The sequence below is a fragment of the Leuresthes tenuis genome, unplaced genomic scaffold (genome assembly GCF_036924035.1).
Source record: "Leuresthes tenuis unplaced genomic scaffold, fLeuTen1.0.hap1 SCAF_4, whole genome shotgun sequence".
Taxonomy (NCBI): Eukaryota; Metazoa; Chordata; class Actinopteri; order Atheriniformes; family Atherinopsidae; genus Leuresthes; species Leuresthes tenuis.
The window spans coordinates 31,609,796-31,631,612 of NW_027325358.1; the positions used below are offsets into that span (position 1 = coordinate 31,609,796).

General features: G+C 43.7%; 3 non-coding genes across 3 annotated transcripts; all 3 read left to right on the forward strand.

Annotated features, from left to right (window-relative positions):
• The first annotated feature begins 18,347 nt into the window (after nucleotides 1-18,347).
• Nucleotides 18,348-18,538, forward strand: LOC140306464 (U2 spliceosomal RNA). The gene has a single exon (XR_011915769.1). It is a non-coding gene; the product is annotated as a U2 spliceosomal RNA (small nuclear RNA).
• A 411-nt stretch (nucleotides 18,539-18,949) lies between these two features.
• LOC140306299 (U5 spliceosomal RNA) lies at nucleotides 18,950-19,062 on the forward strand. Its single transcript, XR_011915620.1, has one exon. It is a non-coding gene; the product is annotated as a U5 spliceosomal RNA (small nuclear RNA).
• A 299-nt stretch (nucleotides 19,063-19,361) lies between these two features.
• Nucleotides 19,362-19,549, forward strand: LOC140306156 (U2 spliceosomal RNA). The gene has a single exon (XR_011915511.1). It is a non-coding gene; the product is annotated as a U2 spliceosomal RNA (small nuclear RNA).
• Nucleotides 19,550-21,817: the final 2,268 nt, after the last annotated feature.

The window sequence follows — 21,817 nt, forward strand, 5'->3', positions numbered from 1 at the left end:
CGGCCACAAGAAGGTTTGAATGTCCGACCATAGTTTGTAAAAGGCGGGTAAGAAAAGGTTCGAATGCCCGTACATACACAATCAAAAGAGGGAGCGGAGGTGTTTCGCTGCAAGAAGGTGTGAATGTCCGAGCATAGTTTGTAGAAAGTGGGTAAGAAAAGGTTCGAATGCCAGAACATACACCATCAAAAGAGGGAGCGGAGGTGTTCCGCTGTAAGAAGGTGTGAATGTCCGACCATAGTTGGTAAAAAGCGGGTAAGAAAAGGTTCGAATGCCAAAATATACACCATCAAAAGCGGAAGCCGAGGTGTTCGGCTGCAAGTAGGTGTGAATGTCAGATCATAATTTGCAAAAAGCTGATGAGAAAGGTGTGAATGACCGACAATAATTGCTGAAAAATGTGTTAGAAAAGGTAAGAATGCCGGACCATTCATCATCAAAAGCGGGAGAAGAGGTGTTCGGCTGCAAGAAGCTGTGAATGTCCAGCCATAATTACTCAAAAACGGGTAAGAAAAGGTAGTATTGCCAGACCAAAAAAGGGAGCGGAGGTTCTCCGCTGTAAGAAGGTGTGAATATCCGACCATAATTGGTAAAAAGCGGGTAAGAAAAGGTGCGAATGCCCGACAATGTATGATCAAAAGAGGGAACGGAGGTTTTCGGCTGCAAGAAGGTCTAAATGTCCAACCATAATTTGTAAAAACTGGGGAAGAAAAAGGCTCAGAAGCCCAACTATACACCATCAAAAGCGGGAGCGGAGGTGTTCAACTGCAAGAAGGTCTGAATGTCCATCAATAATTGCTAGAAAACATGAAAAAAAATTTTCGAATATCCAACCGCACATGATCATAAGTGGGAGAGGAGGTGTTCAGCTGCAAGAAGGTGTGAATGTCCACCCATAATTCCTCAAAAATGGGTAAAAAAAAAGGTGCGAATGCCCAACCATACATCATCAAAAGCAGGACTGGATGTGTTAGGCTACAAGAAGGTTTGAATGTAAGAGCATAGTTTGTAAAAAGCGGGTAAGAAAAGGTTCGAATGCCCGAACATACACAATCAAAAGAGGGAGCGGAGGTGTTCCGCCATAAGAAGGTGTGAATGTCCGACCGTAGTTGGTTAAAATACCCGACTGTACACAATCAATAGCGGGAGCGAATGTGTTCGGCTACAAGGTGTGAATGGCCGACCATTTTTTGTAAATAGCGGGTAAGAAAAGGTGCGAATGCCCAACAATGTATGATCAAAAGAGGGAGCGGAGGTTTTCGGCTAAAAGAAGGTCTGAATGTCCAACCATAATTTGTAAAAACCGGGGAAGAAAAGGCTCGAAAGCCCGACTATACACCATCAGAAGCGGGAGCAGAGGGGTTCAGCTGCAAGAATGTCTGAATGTCCATCAATAATTGCTAGAAAACATGAAAGAAAATTTTCGAATATCAAACCGCACATGATCATATGCGGGAGAGGAGGTGTTCAGCTGCAAGAAGGTGTGAATGTCCACCCATAATTCCTGAAAAATGGGTAAAAAAAGGTGCGAATGCCCAACCATACATCATCAAAAGCATGTGTGAATGTCAGATCATAATTTGCAAAAACCTGATTGTGTGCAGCTGAACACCTCTGCTCCCGCTTTTGATGGTGTATAGTCGGGCTTTCGAGGCTTTTCTTCAACGGTGTTTACAAATTATGGTTGGAAATTCAGACCTTGCAGCCGAACACCTCCGCTCCCTCTTTTGATCATACATTGTCAGGCATTCGCACCTTGTCTTACCCGCTTTTTACAAACCATGGTCGGACTTTCACACCTTCTTGTAGCCGAACACATACGCTCCCACTATTGATTGTGTACAGTCGGGTATTTTAACCTTTTCTTACCCGCTTTTTACCAACTATGGTCGGACATTCCATTGCATGCAATACTCTCCCATGGTCCTGATTCATTACCCAAATCCCTTGGTCTCTGATGACCGCTGTGCTTGCTGACTTTCTCAAGGATGCGGTGTACAAAATCATCAGTCCCTTCACCAGGTTTCTGTTTGCAGGTGTAAATGTGGGACATATTGATTTTGGTTGGAAATTGAGTGGTGATGGCTTGACACAGTCTTTGGATGGCTGCTTCATATTGAGCGTTATCATTATGTCCTCGTTCACTGTTGGTAGGTCGCAAATCCAGTTGTAGCATACTGGCCTCTATTTTGCCGAGGTCGGTCGGTTTGAACTTTTTTGCCAATATGCGACGCAATTCAACCCCAGTCAGGCAGAATTGTGCGCAGAAATCTCGCAACTCGTCAGCAAAATGGGGTCCAGAAATCTCTGGATCTGGTAAGCATTGTTATGCTTCCATGATGTCAGTCTCAGTCCAGGGTCGATAAACCAGTAATGGTCCAGTGGGAACTGCAACTTTAACCATAGGCATGGTTTGAATCTGGTTTTGTTTTTTCTCACGTTTAGATCTCTGAAGTCCAGATTGTGGGTAAAGGATTTTTGTCACTTGCGTTAAAAGTTCTTGGGCAGGTACGCTGGAGAACCAAACGTCTTCCTTTTCCTCATCATCAGACCTCAATTTCTTCCCGAGGGAGGATGGAAGAAGTCCCTTCTTCCCGAGAGCCAGAGGCTTGTGGCAGGGCTGGCTGTTGTTGTTGCAGGCGTCGTGGAGGGCAGGAGTCCAGGTCTGGATCCGGCACAGCTAATACTAAATTATTATCATCATTCCGTCATGGCATTTGTTTAACATTTTCCTTTCTTTCTCTTAATACACTTTATTTTTTCCAAAATTCTATACCTTTCTTACTTCTTATTTAAACTTAATTTTCTTTTTTTTGCTTCATCTCTTTCTCATATTTGCAAAACTTTTCTTCTAATTTTCTTATTTCTAACATACTAAAAGAACCTTCAGGTGGAAAACCTCTGGACCATATGTCTTTTTCATTTCATCATGCTCAGGTCCCCCGGTAGGGTCAAAAGTCTGAGATCTACTGTTTCCCATTCTCAGACTTGGAATGGGGAAATATATTCCTTCACTCAAAGGACGTCTCCAATGAGGACCTTAATCTGTACTCACACTTCTTCGGAGTACTTCACACTTCTTCGGACTGCTTCAAAAGTTTCACTTACCCATGAAATCTCTGTCTCACTAATGACACAACCGGGAAACCCTCTTTTATTCAAATAAAAACTAAAAAGCAGTCCTATCGTCTCAGACTATCATATTTCAAAAATGATCCCAGCGCTGGTATTCAGGAAAAGGACCTGCCAGTCCTCTCTCTCAGAAAAGGCCTTGGAGGTATGAGGCTGGAACAGCTACTTCAGTCCAGGCTGGCCATGCACTGCGATCCGGTCCAGAGACACCAGTCGAGGGATCCTGTTCGTGACGCCAAAATTGTGGTGGAAATTTAGTAACGCACAGAGTCAGTTATTTTCTTCTGAGGAGATAAGAGGCTTTAATAATAATATCTTGAAAGAGAGAACAACACAGTACAGAATACAGAGTTGCTATGACCACTGAAGTAAAAACACACAGTTATATTGCCCGCTCATCACGTCATCTGTCTTTGTTTGATAGTTGATTGTTCTTCTAACTTTCCTCCCCAACCATCAGTTTAGGTTACCCAAAAGGAGTGTATTGCTCCATCACAAGTATGCTTCTTTCACATACAGGGTAATATGAAGAATTTTATGCCTGAAACCTATTTAGACATGCAAAAATATGAAGGACAAAGCAGTTTTAACTTGGTTTGAGTGAAGGAATTCATTTTATAACAAAATCTGAAATTGTGTAGAACTCGTGAAAATAAGCTTATTCTCGGATTCCTAAAGGTTTAGTGTTGTTCTTTCCTATCCTGCAAAGTACAACGTTCTTTTTTGTTTAAAGCTATTTAGACATGGATAAATATGAAGGACAAAGCAGTTTTAACTTGGTTTGAGTGAAGGAATTAATTTTATATCAAAATCCGGAATTGTGTAGAACTCGTGAAAAGAAGCTTATTCTTGAATTCCTGAAAAAATTTAGTGTTGTTGTTTCCTATCCTGAAAAGTACTACGTTTGTTTTTGTTTAAAGCTATTTAGACATGGATAAATATGAAGTACAAAGCAGTTTTAACTTGGTTTGAGTGAAGGAATTCATTTTATATCAAAATCCAATATTGTGTAGAACTCGTCAAACGACGCTTATTCTCGGATTCCTGAAAAGGTTTAGTGTTGTTCTTTCCTATCCTGCAAAGTACAACGTTCTTTTTTGTTTAAAGCTATTTAGACATGGATAAATATGAAGGACAAAGCAGTTTTAACTTGGTTTGAGTGAAGGAATTCATTTTATATCAAAATCCGAAATTGTGTAGAACTCGTGAAAATAAGCTTATTCTCGGATTCCTAAAGGTTTAGTGTTGTTGGCAGCAGAATTGTAGTCTGAATACCTTTATGCCAAACAGATTTGCTTTGCCAAGGGAAGTTTTTTAAATGTTTATTGTTTATGTTTACAGAGACTGGCTGCAATAGGCATCCCCGCTACCTGGGACCCAACACAGGGCAGGAGGGCCTGATGTCCATCAGGCTCGGGGCCTGCAGTCACCATATTCCGGGAGCTACTGTACCCCCAGAAGGAACCAATCCCGCCCCACACCACTCAACCCAACCCCACCCCGGAGGACCTCTACAAAAACAAACAAACAACAACAAAAATCAAACAAACAAACAAACAAATCACCCGGTCACACCAGTCGCAGCAGCCCGGGCCTGAGACCCACCATCACCCAGGCCCCCCCAGGCCCCTCCCAACAGGGGAAAAGCACACCCCCACACAGACCCCCTCCCCCTCACCGCACGCCTCAACACCCTAAAAAAAACAACCACCTGCGGACACCTTGGAGTTCCCAGAGCAACAAGCCCGGCACCAGGACCTGCACCAACCCACGCATACTGTGGCATGTCCAGGGCAACCCAGACCCCCCAGGCACAGGCAGGGCCCCGCCCCGGGCACAAGGCAGCGGCAAGCCACCAGGTCAAGGCCCAGCTCCACCACCCACGCCAGAGCGGCCCGGTCACCCGGTACAGAGCCAGCAGCCACCACCCCAAGGCCCCTAAGGGACCCCGCCCCACACCGCAAGACAGCCCAACCCGCAAGCCCCCAAAACTGCCCTCCAAGCCTGACACACAGTGCCCCCTAGCAATGACCAAACCGGTCCCCACGATCCGAGAGACCACCAGACGCCCGAAGCCACACAGCCCCCCCCAGCACACACTCAACCGCCCAGAGCGATTTCTAAACTGGTTAATACACAGATTGTTCTTCGCTTTCCAGTTCATGAGAATAGTTTTCTTTGCTATACATAACACTGTGAGGATCATGTGTGCTAAGCTAAATTCCACGTTGATGTTGTCTAAGTCACCCAGTATGCACAGTGTGGGGCATGCAGGAATGCTACACTTTAGCCATGTTGATAGGTCCGCACAGACTTCAAGCCAGAACTTCTGGACAGGCGCACAAAACCACAAAGCGTGTGCATAATCATCAGATGTGTTATCTGTGCAATGTGAGCAGATGTTTGAGTGTGTTAGACCCATCCTGAACATCCTTTAAGCTGTATAGTGTGTTCTATGAAGAATTTTGTATTGTATGAGCTGTAAATTAGGATTTTGAGTCATTCTGAAGGTGTTCAAACATATTTGTGGCCAGAAGCTATGACTAGAACTGATGGATAAATCTGCCTCCCATTTTGAGGACGGTAGAGACATTGTGTCATCTATCTTAGACAATAATTTATATATTTTTGATAGTAGTTTTGGGGTGCAGATGCTTAGAAATTCTGCTACCCTAATCGGGAGTTGTAAGTCTGGTTGGTGGAGGATATATTTCTTTGTTATTATAGACTTAAGTTGTTGATATTCTAGGAATTTATTGCTGCCTATCTCATGTTGTGATATGAGCTCATCAAATGAAATAAAATGTCCATTTTGGATTATATGTTCCAGATGTTTGATTCCTTTGATCTTCCACAGAGTAAAGTTTAGCATTTTTTTGTTTTGCAGGATGTCAGGATTGTTCCAGATGGGTGTAAGCTTACACGGGACAAGTGAAGACTTTGTTATTTTAAGAAATTCCCACCAGGCTGTCAGAGAGGTGCTGATGTTAATGCTTTTGAAACATTTGTGATGTTTTACGTTTTGACTAATAAGTGGCAGGTCAGAGATTTCCAGATTATCACACAATGCTTGTTCTATATTTATCCATGTTCATCTATTGGGCTAGGTTTAAACCATTTTGATATATACCGTAACCTATTGGCTAAGGAATAGTGCTGAAAATTAGGTAAATCTAATCCACCACTGTCCTTGGTCTTCTGTAGGGTTTTTAAACTAATACGTGGTGGTTTGTTTTTCCACAGAAATTTGGAGATGCATGAATCTAGTGACTTAAACCAAGTAGCAGGTTGGTTTTATGGGGATCATTGAGAACAAATAGTTAACTTTTGGTAGTATCATCATTTTAATGGTTGTAACTCTCCCCATAAGTGATATAGGTAAGGACTTCCAACGAGAGAGATTGTCCTCTACTGTCTTTAATAATTGCACATAAATTAGCTTTGTTAGCTCTGAGAGCCTGGAGGAAATGTTTATGCCTAAATATCTAATATTTCCTGACTGTAAAGTGATCGCAGGTATATTCTGGACCCTACAGTCAGAAAGTGCTGAGAATTTATTTATGAGTGTGATCGTGTGAGTGAGAGACGTCTGTGAGTTCTGAAGGAAAAGTAATACATCATCAGCATAAAGACTTATTTTATTCTCAATATTTTGGGGTTGGTTGTCTTTAATATTTCTATCTTGTCTGATAGCAGCTGCTTAAGGTTTGATGAAAATAGCAAAAAGTGAGGGAGAAAGTGAGCAACCCTGTCTTGTACTTCTCTGCAGACTGAAGCTTGGAGAAGTTTGATCATTTGTCCTGACACTTGCATTTGGGGAGTCAGTTATTTTCTTGTGAGGAGATAAGAGGCTTTAATAATAATATCTTGCAAGAGAGAACAACACAGTACAGAATACAGAGTTGCTCTGACCACTGAAGCAAAAACACACAGTTATATTGCCCGCTCATCACGTCATCTGTTTTTGGGTATAATTGATTGTTCTTCTAACTTTCCTCCCCAACCATCAGTTGAGGTTACCCAGACACACTCGTAAATACCAGCCTAACCCTGTCCCCCCTAAAGTGCAGCTATCTCATTATAACAAGCCCACCATTGTAAAGAGGAATTTAAGAAAACAGGGCAGGGTGGTACCTTGCAGCTCGGTCATTTGCAGGTTATACACAGTAACACTCAATACAATGCATATAAGAATTATTTTCCATTACATTCCTCCCTTTTGATTATAATAATACCATTATATTAATCAACCCAAAAGAAACAAGGAAAATAATAACTTTATCTGTAAAACATCAGCCTGCATTTGCACACAACGTGAGTTTAAAATGGAGGCATCATATTAATAAAGGGTCCAATGATAAACAATCAAAACATGAACAATTAAACATGATTATCTTCATCCCTCTCTAAGTCAGCGTCACTAGAGGAAAAATTTTGAAAGCAAGAAAGTTATTTGAGTCATTTGGTCTTTTTCACACTGTTGTTTAGATGGACTACATAAAAGGATGTCATCCACATACTGCAAAAGAGCAGAGCCTGTGGTTGATTGAAGTTAATCCAGACTAGCTTTGAGGGCAGCATTGTAAATAGTGGGACTTTCACAGTACCCCTGGCATAACCGGGTAAAAGTCCAAGATCTCCCTTCAAACTAAAAAGCAAACCAAAATGGGCTATCAGGGTGCACTGGCGACAAGTCAACCACTGAGAAAAACTGTGCATCTGATGTAATTTGAGACAAAATAGTGTGTGGGTTGGGCACAGTAGGAGCATGTGGCTGAACTGCAGCATTCACCGCTTGGAGGTCCTGTACAAAACGCCATTCATCTGGCTGGCCAGCATCTTTAATCTTTTTAACAGGAAACAATGGAGTAAGCACAGGTGAATTTTCAAAAGGAACAATAACGCCTGTTTTCTGAAAAGATTGAAAAACAGGTTTAATCCCTTTAATTGCTTCAGGCTTAAAAAGGTATTGTTTTTTACATGGACAAAAGTCTGATTTAGGGGTGACAATTACTGGTTCACAGCCTTTTATCAACCCCACATCATATTTGCTCTTAGCCCAAAGATCATTGGGCACTTCAGCCAACATGGGTATCGAAGACAAATCTGTTTCAGATAAAAAACATGCTTCAAAATGTGATTCTGTGGTAGGAATTAAGTCCACAGTTCTTTGACAATGCATTGTACTCAAAAATGTTTTTTTGTATGCTGACAATCGTTCAGAAAACATCAAATTTGGATCAGCAGGTGAAACAGTCCACTCCATTTCTTTCTGACATGTAGCAACAAACTCTCCCACACCTTGTCACTGCCAGTGTGTACGTTTGGCCAAGGAAATGTGAGGGCGAGTACCACAAACATTAAAAAAATCGAAGTGCTCTGGAGTGAGCGACACAGCCAATAAAGTAGGCGCACATATTTTTTCACTTCTTCTCATAGTCATTGTCAGGCCCCAAAGAAATGTGTGATGTGCAGTGCAAATCAGTAGGTTGCATGAAATCAGAAAGGGGTGAAACTAACGCTTTTGCTTCTTCCACTAGTTGTTGTGAAAAAGGAGAGCTGGGAAGTTTCCACTCATAAGCATATGTAAGTGCCGATGAATCAAACTGCACTGCTGTGAAAACTTTGTCAGGCTGTAACATAACCTTAACACCCTCTGGTGTAGAAGTTAAAATAATGCCTAATTTACACATGAGATCACAGCCCATCAGGTTAATGGGACACAACTCTGATAACAAAAATGAGTGTTTGAAGGAGAGCTCATCGGGAGTGACAACACGCAATGGGCATTGTCATTTTCTCCTTCACAACCTGGCCTGATGCAGACATACAGTAAACGTGGTTTCCACTTAACTTTGGAGGACAATCAAACTCCCCTGACGTCACTACTGATGAACATAAGTTCCTATATTCTGAGAGAAATATCTTTGCTCTAGGACGGAAATAGCATGCAAAACTTTACTACGTGAATCACAGTCGGCAAGCGTTTCTTCACTACACAGAGCAGGAAAAATGTGTGAGTGTGTTTGTGCTATCACCCATTAGTGGAGGCTCCGCTGCCGCGTGACGTCCAGAACCTGCCTCCCACCCTCAGTCAGCCTTTTGCCCAATTTCATCACTTTTCAGCTGTGGACAATCCTTCTTCCAGTGTCCAGTCTGGCCACAGTAAAAACAAATATTCGGATCATAGCTCTGGCGTGGCCCATTTCGACCTCCTCTCCCACACGTCCACGTCTTCGACTTCGGCCTCGTCCTCTGTTTACACACACTGCGTAATACATGGTCATGGCTGCCAAATGCAGCTCCTTTTCACACTTGTCCCTTTTGGTTGTCTTACGCGTCTCAACTTGGTTATGAGCATGGCGAGCATATCGGCGAACGTCAGCCAAACGAGGACCCTCACACCATCCCACGTAAATGTTCTTTACTTCAGTGGCGACATCTGGCATGAGGCCTTTAATTATTGCATCGCAAACTGTGGCCTTCTCTCAGCCAAACACCTCTGATCTCGCTTTTCATGATGTAAGTTCCTGCGTATGCTGCCGCTTACCTGGATGACGTCATCATCCATAGCAACAGCTGGGCGGAGCATGTTCAGCAGATGGCGGCAGTGCTGGAGTCACTGCGGCAGGCGGGGCTCACGGCCAACCCAAAGAAGTGTGCAGTTGGATGGAGGGAGGTACGGTATCTGGGGTACCACTTGGGCGGCGGACAGGTGCGTCCACAGGTAGACAAGACAGCAGCGATTGCAGCCTGCCCAAAACCTAAGATCAAGAAAGAGGTGAGGCGGTTTTTGGGGCTGGCCGGATATTACCGGCGATTTATTCCCAACTTCGCGGAGCTGACCAGCCCTTTGACCAACCTTACCCGAAAAGGTGCCTCTGATCCGGTGTCAGGTGTCACTTGAGAGGGTAAAGCAGACACTCTGTGGGGAGCCTCTTCTCCACACACCTAACTCCTCTCTCCCATTTGTCCTGCAGACTGATGCATCAGGAAGGGGGTTGGGGGCTGTTCTGTCCCAGCAGGTGCGGGGCGTTGACCGCCCAGTGCTTTACATCAGCCAGAAACTATCCGAGAGGGAGACCAGATACAACACGGTGGAGAGGGAGTGCCTGGCCATCCGGTGGGTGCTGGGGCGCCCATTCACCCTTTGCTCGGACCTTGCTCCCCTCCAGTGGCTCCACCGAATGAAAAATGTCAATGCACGGATCACCCGCTGGTATCTGGCACTACAGCCTTTTAAATTCAAAGTGGTCCATAGGCCGGGGGCACAGATGGCGGTGGCCGACTTCCTTTACAGCTCGCATGGCGAGGTGGGGGGGGGGGGTAGGTTAGGCCGGACCGCTCCCCGGCCAAGGTCAGGCGGTGGAGGTATGTGGAGGGGGCGTGGTGCATCAGCTGCAGGAGAGAGCTGTGGAGAGAGCTCTGGGGAGCAGGACTAGGTGAGTGATTAGTACACCGGCAGTCACTTGTCTAATCACTCTCCTCTTTAAAAAACTCAGAGCTGTAAGGAGGATTGAAGTGGAGTCGGCAGCACGAACCGGGAGGGAAGGCCTGCGAACGACTCCACATTCATGAAAAAGGGTTAAATAAACTATACGTTGAACCGTCCTCTGTCTCTGAGTCTCTCTGAAAGAACCTGCAGTGGCAACAGGCCGCCTCAATGTGCAATTATTAAAGACAGTAAAGGACGATCTCTCTCGTTGGAAGTCCTTACCTATATCACTTATGGGGAGAGTTACAACCATTAAAATGATGATACTACCAAAAGTTAACTATCTGTTCTCAATGATCCCCATAAAACCACCTGCTACTTGGTTTAAGTCACTAGATTCATGCATCTCTAAATTTCTGTGGAAAAACAAACCACCACGTATTAGTTTAAAAACCCTACAGAAGACCAAGGACAGGGTGGATTAGATTTACCTAATTTTCAGCACTATTCCTTAGCCAATAGGTTACAGTATATATCAAAATGGTTTAAACCTAGCCCAATAGATGAACATGGATAAGTATAGAACAAGCATTGTGTGATAATCTGGAAATCTCTGACCTGCCACTTATTAGTCAAAACGTAAAAAATCACAAATGTTTCAAAAGCATTAACATCAGCACCTCTCTGACAGCCTGGTGGGAATTTCTTAAAATAACAAAGTCTTCACTTGTCCCGTGTAAGCTTACACCCATCTGGAACAATCCTGACATCCTGCAAAACAAAAAAATGCTAAACTTTACTCTGTGGAAGATCAAAGGAATCAAACATCTGGAACATATAATCCAAAATGGACATTTTATTTCATTTGATGAGCTCATATCACAACATGAGATAGGCAGCAATAAATTCCTAGAATATCAACAACTTAAGTCTATAATAACAAAGAAATATATCCTCCACCAACCAGACTTACAACTCCCGATTAGGGTAGCAGAATTTCTAAGCATCTGCACCCCAAAAGTACTATCAAAAATATATAAATTATTGTCTAAGATAGATGACACAATGTCTCTACCGTCCTCAAAATGGGAGGCAGATTTATCCATCAGTTCTAGTCATAGCTTCTGGCCACAAATATGTTTGAACACCTTCACAATGACTCGAAATCCTAATTTACAGCTCATACAATACAAAATTCTTCATAGAACACACTATACAGGACAAAGGATGTTCAGGATGGGTCTAACACACTCAAACATCTGCTCACATTGCACAGATAACACACCTGATGATTATGCACACGCTTTGTGGTTTTGTGCGCCTGTCCAGAAGTTCTGGCTTGAAGTCTGTGCGGACCTATCAACATGGCTAAAGTGTAGCATTCCTGCATGCCCCACACTGTGCATACTGGGTGACTTAGACAACATCAACGTGGAATTTAGCTTAGCACACATGATCCTCACAGTGTTATGTATAGCAAAGAAAACTATTCTCATGAACTGGAAAGCGAAGAACAATCTGTGTATTAACCAGTTTAGAAATTTTCTTTTAGATTATATTAGCATGGAAACAATGTCTGCTTCCTCAAAACTGAATTTAATTCTCTCTGGTCCCCTCTGATTAGCTTGATCACATAGTGTTGGTGGTGGGTTGCTGTCCCGTCGCTCTGGGCGGTTGGGTGTGTGCTGAGGGGGGGGCTGTGTGGCTTCGGGCGTCTGGTGGTCTCTCGGGTCGTGGGGACTGGGTTGGTCATTGCTGGGGGGGACTGTGTGTCGGGCTTGGAGGGCAGTTTTGGGGGCTTGCGGGTGGGGCTGTCTTGCGGTGTGGGGCGGGGTCCCTTAGGGGCCTTGGGGTGGTGGCTGCTGGCTCTGTACCAGGTGACGGGGCCGCTCTGGCGTGGGTGGTGGAGCTGGGCCTGGACCTGGTGGCTTGCCGCTGCCTTGTGCCCGGGGCGGGGCCCTGCCTGTGCCTGGGGGGTCTGGGTTGCCCTGGACATGCCACAGCATGCGTGGGTTGGTGCAGGTCCTGGTGCCGGCCTTGTTGCTCTGGGAACTCCAAGGTGTCCGCAGGTGGTTGTTTTTTTTAGGGTGTTGGGGCGTGCGGTGAGGAGGAGGGGGTCTGTATGGGGGTGTGCTTTATCCCTGTTGGGGGGGGCCTGGGGGGGCCTGGGTGATGGTGGGTCTCAGGCCCGGGCTGCTGCGACTGGTGTAACCGGGTGATTTGTTTGTTTGTTTGTTTGATTTTTGTTGTTGTTTGTTTGTTTTTGTAGAGGTCCTCCGGGGTGGGGTTGGGTTGAGTGGGGTGGGGCGGGATGGGTTCCTTCTGGGGGTACAGTAGCTCCCGGAATATGGTGACTGCAGGCCCCGAGCCTGGTGGACATCAGGCCCTCCTGCCCTGTGTTGGGTCCCAAGTAGCGGGGATGCCTATTGCAGCCAGTCTCTGGCTGCCCTCTCCGGGGTGGGAGGGACCAGGAGGATGAATTAATTATTCTGCTAGTTTATATATTGTAAACATAAACAATAAACAATTATAAAACTTCCCTTGGCAAAGCAAATCTGTTTGGCATAAAGGTATTCAGACTACAATTCTGCTGCCATAATGCACAATTCCGGATTTTGATATAAAATGAATTCCTTCACTCAAACCAAGTTAAAACTGCTTTTTCCTTCATATTTATCCATGTCTAAATAGCTTTAAACAAAAAAGAACGTTGTACTTTGCAGGATAGGAAACAACAACACTAAACCTTTAGGAATCCGAGAATAAGCTTATTTTCACGAGTTCTACACAATTTCGGATTTTGATATAAAATGAATTCCTTCACTCAAACTAAGTTAAAACTGCTTTTTCCTTCATATTTATCCATGTCCAAATAGCTTTAAACAAAAAAGAACGTTGTACTTTGCAGGATAGGAAACAACAACACTAAACCTTTTCAGGAATCCGAGAATAAGCGTCGTTTGACGAGTTCTACACAATATCGGATTTTGATATAAAATTAATTCCTTCACTCAAACCAAGTTAAAACTGCTTTGTCCTTCATATTTATCCATGTCTAAATACCTTTAAACAAAAACGAACGTAGTACTTTTCAGGATAGGAAACAACAACACTAAATTTTTTCAGGAATCCAAGAATAAGCTTCTTTTCACGAGTTCTACACAATTCCGGATTTTGATATAAAATTAATTCCTTCACTCAAACCAAGTTAAAACTGCTTTGTCCTTCATATTTATCCATGTCTAAATAGCTTTCAACAAAAAAGAACGTTGTACTTTGCAGGATAGGAAAGAACAACACTAAACCTTTAGGAATCCGAGAATAAGCTTATTTTCACGAGTTCTACACAATTTCAGATTTTGTTATAAAATGAATTCCTTCACTCAAACCAAGTTAAAACTGCTTTGTCCTTCATATTTTTGCATGTCTAAATAGGTTTCAGGCATAAAATTCTTCATATTACCCTGTATGTGAAAGAAGCATACTTGTGATGGAGCAATACACTCCTTTTGGGTAACCTAAACTGATGGTTGGGGAGGAAAGTTAGAAGAACAATCAACTATCAACCAAAGACAGATGACGTGATGAGCGGGCAATATAACTGTGTGTTTTTGCTTCAGTGGTCAGAGCAACTCTGTATTCTGTACTGTGTTGTTCTCTCTTTCAAGATATTATTATTAAAGCCTCTTATCTCCTCAGAAGAAAATAACTGACTCTGTGCGTTACTAAATTTCCACCACAATTTTGGCGTCACGAACAGGATCCCTCGACTGGTGTCTCTGGACCGGATCGCAGTGCATGGCCAGCCTGGACTGAAGTAGCTGTTCCAGCCTCATACCTCCAAGGCCTTTTCTGACAGAGAGGACTGGCAGGTCCTTTTCTTGAATACCAGCGCTGGGATCATTTTTGAAATATGATAGTCTGAGACGATAGGACTGCTTTTTAGTTTTTATTTGAATAAAAGAGGGTTTCCCGGTTGTGTCATTAGTGAGACAGAGATTTCATGGGTAAGTGAAACTTTTGAAGCAGTCCGAAGAAGTGTGAAGTACTCCGAAGAAGTGTGAGTACAGATTAAGGTCCTCATTGGAGACGTCCTTTGAGTGAAGGAATATATTTCCCCATTCCAAGTCTGAGAATTGGAAACAGTAGGTCTCAGACTTTTGACCCTACCGGGGGACCTAAGCATGATGAAATGAAAAAGACATATGGTCCAGAGGTTTTCCACCAGAAGGTTCTTTTAGTATGTTAGAAATAAGAAAATTAGAAGAAAAGTTTTGCAAATATGAGAAAGAGATGAAGCAAAAAAAAAGAAAATTAAGTTTAAATAAGAAGTAAGAAAGGTATAGAATTTTGGAAGAAATAAAGTGTATTAAGAGAAAGAAAGGAAAATGTTAAACAAATGCCATGACGGAATGATGATAATAATTTAGTATTAGCTGTGCCGGATCCAGACCTGGACTCCTGCCCTCCACGACGCCTGCAACAACAACAGCCAGCCCTGCCACAAGCCTCTGGCTCTCGGGAAGAAGGGACTTCTTCCATCCTCCCTCGGGAAGAAATTGAGGTCTGATGATGAGGAAAAGGAAGACGTTTGGTTCTCCAGCGTACCTGCCCAAGAACTCTTAACGCAAGTGACAAAAATCCTTTACCCACAATCTGGACTTCAGAGATCTAAACGTGAGAAAAAACAAAACCAGATTCAAACCATGCCTATGGTTAAAGTTGCAGTTCCCACTGGACCATTACTGGTTTATCAACCCTGGACTGAGACTGACATCATGGAAGCATAACAATGCTTACCAGATCCAGAGATTTCTGGACCCCATTTTGCTGACGAGTTGCGAGATTTCTGCGCGTTGTAGTTACTCAGTAGTGTCTCAGTGAAACAACCAACGGGGGAAGCCTTGCGGTGACAACAAAAGCAGTGTTTTACTGATCAGTCAAGTTATCAGAGCTCAAGTGAATCTCAGCGCATTTGAAATTTTATTTGGCAGACCTCCTAACCTGGGATTGGGACCTGTAACCAGACCCCTCCCTTCCACAACTGTTTGTGATGATGCTATGTTGTCTTACTGTCGAAACCTTTCCACTGTTCTATCTCAAGTTTCACAGAAAGTAAAAGCAGCCCTTCCAGCCACAGAAAACACACCACTCCAACCAGATGACAGGTGGAGTGTTACTACTGCAAATCCTGTAGCATTTGTGCCATCAGGGTTTTTTGCTTGACCTGTTGAATAAATATAGTTATTTCTGCATTTTCATAACGTATATCAGTTAAGTCTGGCCTGGGTAAAACACTGATGGTTATTTCTGACATGCAATCATGAGGCTTTCCATCTGTGGGGTAGGTAGCGGTGTGGATGGATTAAGTGTAGCACATCTCTCGACAACAAGGTGTGGCTGTGAAAGAAGAACTGTTATGTAGGAGAGATGTCTGGTAAAGATATTTTGTTAAGTAACCATATCACAGCCACTGCATGAGGTACCTTAAGTGTTAATGGGTGAAATAACACCATTATTGTTGATGCCTGCACTGCCAATGGCTTCTGGCCATTGATTCAAAAGTACGATCTCGTCCCTTTTTCCCCCTTTCAGTGGACACTGGCCCCTAATTACCGCAATTCAGCAGGGGGTCTTTCATTAGGAGTACTGGACTCCCCCGTGCACGGTTTCAGCTCCGACCCTGGAAAGCGGAAAAAACGTTGAGATCTGGTTTGAGGACCCAATTGTTGAGAAAAGTCTCTCAATGAGACTCAGAGTTGCTGGAGTCAGTTAATGCAAATGTTTAATCTTGCAGCAAGTTCAAGAATGTGTGTGTGTATGGGTGTATGTGTGCAAACGTGTGTGAGTTTGTGGGTGTGAGAGTTTAAAGAACCTGTTATCCACAGGCAGGTCTTAACTAGTATGGCACAGGTCCAGCCTGTCTCATCTTTTTTGGAAGGTCCAGCGCTCGGCCGTAACCCTTCTGTCTGTTTGGACTCTCACATACATTCGGTTAATCATAGAAAAACGAGAACAAAACTTTTTAGCCCCTTAAATTCATAAAACAGACATGGTGCAGTTATTTCCATTCTAGAAAATAAGAGTAATCACCACCATTCCTATAAATTCTGGATATTCTAACAATCTGAATCTTTTTTAAATGTTCGATGAAGCCCTTTGCTGTTCTGTTTAGAGACTCAGCTGATCATAAACCAAGTTTTGCTCTTGAACCAAGCTTCTAAACTCTTCACCTTTTTCATTTCTCAGTTAGTATTCACTTTAAAACTGATTAAAAGAAAAATTAAATGAATGCCTATCAACAAATGTGGGATCTAAACTCTAGTGCTTTCTCTAAAATAATTTCCTTTCTCAATTCAGAAATGTGTGTGTGTAAGTCACAACACCCGTGACACCAAAACGGCTTTCTTTTCTCTCTTTTCTCTACACTCTGCACTGTGAGCACACACACCAAATCAGAAAGGCTTTTTTTCTCTCTTTTCTACATTATGGACTGTGGGGACACAAAACCGCTCTCTCTCTTTTTTTTTTTTGATTGTGTGCCAGGGCGTTGTCTCACGTATTAGATTATGCTTAAGATACGAATGGGTTTATCAGTCACATCAGAATCCATACATACTGATCCTCCCGTAATAAAATGGTCGGATCTTATCAAACACACTTTGTTTCTTGTGACAAGTCAGCGAAACAGCGTATACACGTCAAGACACTGAATCAAGTTTGCCACAAGAACTCATAAGTTTGGCAGTATTGCTCTGCCGTCAGCAATCATACACCCATTTTATTTTCATGAGACATGTGCAGGCACCTGTTCATCTACTGTTCTATCACTATGAATTAGTTTATCTATTATCAATAAGGATACTTCTACAACTACTATCAAAGTATGTCCGGACTTCTTATGTTGTCAGTTGCTATATATGAATAAGTGGGTTGCTACTGAAAAGCATTAAGCATGTCACACAGCCCAAACATATAACATTTCAGGACACACCACACAGTTAACAACCACAGTGAAGCGTGTCAAAGCCCAAACATGTAACATTCAACAGGACACTTACACAACACATTCCAATCAAACAGTCAGACAACATACAAGAACATATACCCCAGCCGGCATTGCTCCCTGCCTATTTTCCTACAACTCACTATGTGTGCGCACACCTTTATTCACAAACTCTTCAACTTATACTCTTTTACCGAAGCTGCTACAGCTCGATTGGCCAAATACCCTTAGATCCTATTTCGGTGAATTTGACATCTGCCTTGTATGTAACAGATTAGCGGTTTAGCAGTTTTAATTTAGTTTGAGTGAAGGAATTCATTTTATAGCAAAATCCGAAATCGTGAAGAACTCATGAAAGTAAGCTTATTCTCGGATTCCTGAAACTTTAGATTTGCTCTTTCTTTTACTGCAAAGTACAACGTTGAGCAGCACTAATGAGTTGTTTCTATTTTTGGCAGGCTTTACCTTTGCGGATGAAGCCCTTTCTGTCTGTGCAAAAGAAATCTTGTTACTGTGCAGAGTGACTTCTCTGAGTAGAGTCGCCTTACTTGTTGCGACTGTGCCGATGTTCGAAGCTGGAGTGCAAAGTTGTTGCTTGAATGGTGCTCGCTGGAGCGTGTGGTAGTGTAAAGTTATACCATTTAAAAGGGCTGAAGAGTGCTCAGTGCAGCGGGTGGGCGGAGGTGCAAAGTGACACTATGGCCATAAAAAGAACACCGCTACAAGTGCGCATTGTGCCAGGAAGGGCCCTCGGACGTGAACCAGTGGACTGTTATCGCTTCTCGGCCTTTTGGCTAAGATCAAGTGTAGTATCTGTTCTTATCAGTTTAATGTCTGATATGTCCTCTATGCGAGGACTACATATTAAATGGATTTTTATCAATAGGAGTTGAAAAAGGAGCTTGCTCCGTTCACTCCAAGCATCGACCCGGTACTGCAGTGCCGCTGGGAACGGTGTGCTCTCCTCTGCTCTTGTGAAAAAGCAAACAGCGGTGCAGGATGGAAGTTTCAGGGAGCCTAAGATGAAACTTTCTTTTAATCTGCTGAGAAAAGAGAGTGAATGCGAAGCAGACTTTAACACGGCTCTGGGAGCGAGCCGAGTGCGGGCTAACCGGGAGAATTGCTTGAAAGAAACGCGACACCGAATGAGCAGTCAGAACAAAGCCTCAATACGGTGTTCCCGTGTTGTTTGTGGCTGCCTTGTCTTTTGCACAGAGTAAAAGACAAGGCAGCCATCGAATAGGGCCCGATTGTTCCTACTTGGTCAGCCGAGGAGCAAGGGGGGGGAGCAAGCGTCTCAACCAAGCAAAGCTCACCATGGGGAAGGTGGCTATGCCAACTAGCCTGATGCCCTGCTCCCGCAGTGATGGATAATCGTACACTGGTTTCTCTTCATAATGTACAAGTCTTTCGCCTTTTACTAAAGACTTCCGTGGAGAGCAGCACTAATGAATTGTTTCTATTTTCTGCAGGCTTTACCTTTGCGGGTGAAGCCCTTTCTGTCTGTGCAAAAGAAATCTTGTTACTGTGCAGAGTGACTTCTCTGAGTAGAGTCGCCTTACTTGTTGCGACTGTGCCGATGTTCGAAGCTGGAGTGCAAAGTTGTTGCTTGAATGGTGCTTGCTGGAGCGTGCGGTAGTGTAAAGTTATACCATTTAAAAGGGTTGAAGAGTGCTCAGTGCAGCGGGTGGGCGGAGGTGCAAAGTGACACTATGGCCATAAAACGAACACCGCTACAAGTGCGCATTGTGCCAGGAAGGGCCCTCGGACGTGAACCAGTGGACAGATATCGCTTCTCGGCCTTTTGGCTAAGATCAAGTGTAGTATCTGTACTTATCAGTTTAATATGTGATATGTCTATGCAAGGACTACATATTAAATGGATTTTTATCAATAGGAGTTGAAAAAGGAGCTTGCTCCGTTCACTCCAAGCATCGACCCGGTACTGCAGTGCTGCTGGGAACGGTGCGCTCTCCTCTGCTCTTGTGAAAAAGCAAACAGCGGTGCAGGATGGAAGTTTCTTTTAATCTGCTGAGAAAAGAGAGTGAATGCGAAGCAGACTTTAACACGGCTCTGGGAGCGAGCCGAGTGCGGGCTAACCAGGAGAATTGCTTGAAAGAAACGCGACACCGAATGAGCGGTCAGAACAAAGCCTCAATACGGTGTTCCTTTGGTGTTTTTATAAAATGCGGTGTAAAAAAAGGTGTGAATGCCCCATAGAAAACTAAAAGGTGGAGCGGAAGTGTTCGGCTGCAAGAAGGTGTGAATGTCCGACTATATTTGATGAAAAGCAGGTGAAGCAAGGTCTGAATGCCCAACCTTACATCATCAAAAGCGAGATCAGAGGTTTTTGGCTGCAAGAAGGCCATAGTTTGCCAAAAGCGGTTAAGGTGCGAATGATCGGCTAAATATCAACAAAAGTGGGGGCGGAGGTCTTCGGATGCAAGTGGGTGTGAATATCCCACCATACAAGTATGGTGGAGAGGAAGCTGTGAATGGCCGACCATAGTTTGCAAAATGCGGGTGAGAAAAGGTGCAAATGTCCAACCATACATGATCAAAACAGGGAGCGGAGGTGTTTGGCTGCGACAAGGTGTGAATGTCCACCCATAATTAATGAAAAGCGGGCAACAAGTAGGTTCGAATGCCCAACCATACATCATCAAAAGCAGGAGTGGATGTGTTCGGCTACAAGAAGGTTTGAATGTCCGAGCATAGTTTGTAAAAAGCGGGTAAGAAAAGGTTCGAATGCCCGAACATACACCATCAAAAGAGGGAGCGGAGGTGTTCCGCTGTAAGACGGTGTGAATGTCCGACCATAGTTGGTAAAAAGTGGGTATGAAAAGGTTCGAATGCCCAAATTCGGCTGCAAAAAACTGTGTTCGGCTGCAAAAAGGTGTGAATGTTCGACTAAATTTTGTAAAAAGCGGGTAAGACAAGGTGCGAATGCCTGACAATGTATGATCAAAAGCGGGAGCGGAGGTGTTCAGCTGCAAGAAGGTCTAAATGTCCATTTTTAATTGCTAGAAAACATGAAAGAAAATTTTCGAAAATCAATCCGCACATGATCATAAGTGGGAGAGGAGGTGTTCAGCTGCAAGAAGGTGTGAATGTCCTACCATAATTGCTGAAAAATGTGTTAGAAACGGTAAGAATGCCGGACCATACATCATCAAAAGCTAGAGAGGTGGTGTTCGGCTGCAAGTAGGTGTGAATGTCTGACTAAAGTTCAAATATATTAACAAAAGCGGGAGGAGAGGTCTTCGGATGAGTGGTTGAGAATTTCCAACCATAATCTATAAAATGCGGTGAAAAAAAAGGTGTGATAGATACCTAAAAGGTGGAGCGGAAGTGTTCGGCTGCAAGAAGGTGTGAATGTTATATATATAGTTGGTGAAAAGCAGGAAAAGCAAGGTCTGAATGCCCAATCTTACATCATCAAAAGCGAGATCAGAGGTGTTTGGCGGCAAGAAAACGGGTAAGGTGTGAATGACCGACTAAATATCAACAAAAGTGGGGGCGGAGGTCTTCGGATGCAAGTGGGTGTGAATATCCCACCATACAAGTATGGTGGAGAGGAAGCTGTGAATGGCCGACCATAGTTTGCAAAAAGCGGGTGAGAAAAGGTGCGAATGTCCAACCATACATGATCAAAACAGGGAGCGGAGGTGTTTGGCTGCGACAAGGTGTGAATGTCCACCCATAATTAATGAAAAGCGGGCAACAAGTAGGTTCGAATGCCCAACCATACATCAACAAAATCAGGAGTGGATGTGTTCGGCTACAAGAAGGTTTGAATGTCCGAGCATAGTTTGTAAAAAGCGGGTAAGAAAAGGTTCGAATGCCCGAACATACACCATCAAAAGAGGGAGCGGAGGTGTTCCGCTGTAAGACGGTGTGAATGTCCGACCATAGTTGGTAAAAAGTGGGTATGAAAAGGTTCGAATGCCCAAATTCGGCTGCAAAAAACTGTGTTCGGCTGCAAAAAGGTGTTCGACTAAATTCGGACGTTCACAACTTCTTACAACCGAACACCTCCGCTTCCGCTTTTGATGGTATATATTCGGGCATTCGAACCTTTTCTTACCCGCTTTTTACCAACTATGGTCGGACATTCACACCGTCTTTCAGTGGAACACCTCCGCTCCCTCTTTTGATGGTGTATGTTCGGGCATTCGCACCTTTTCTTACCCGCTTTTTACAAACTATGGTCGTACATTCAAACCTTCTTGTAGCCGGAAACC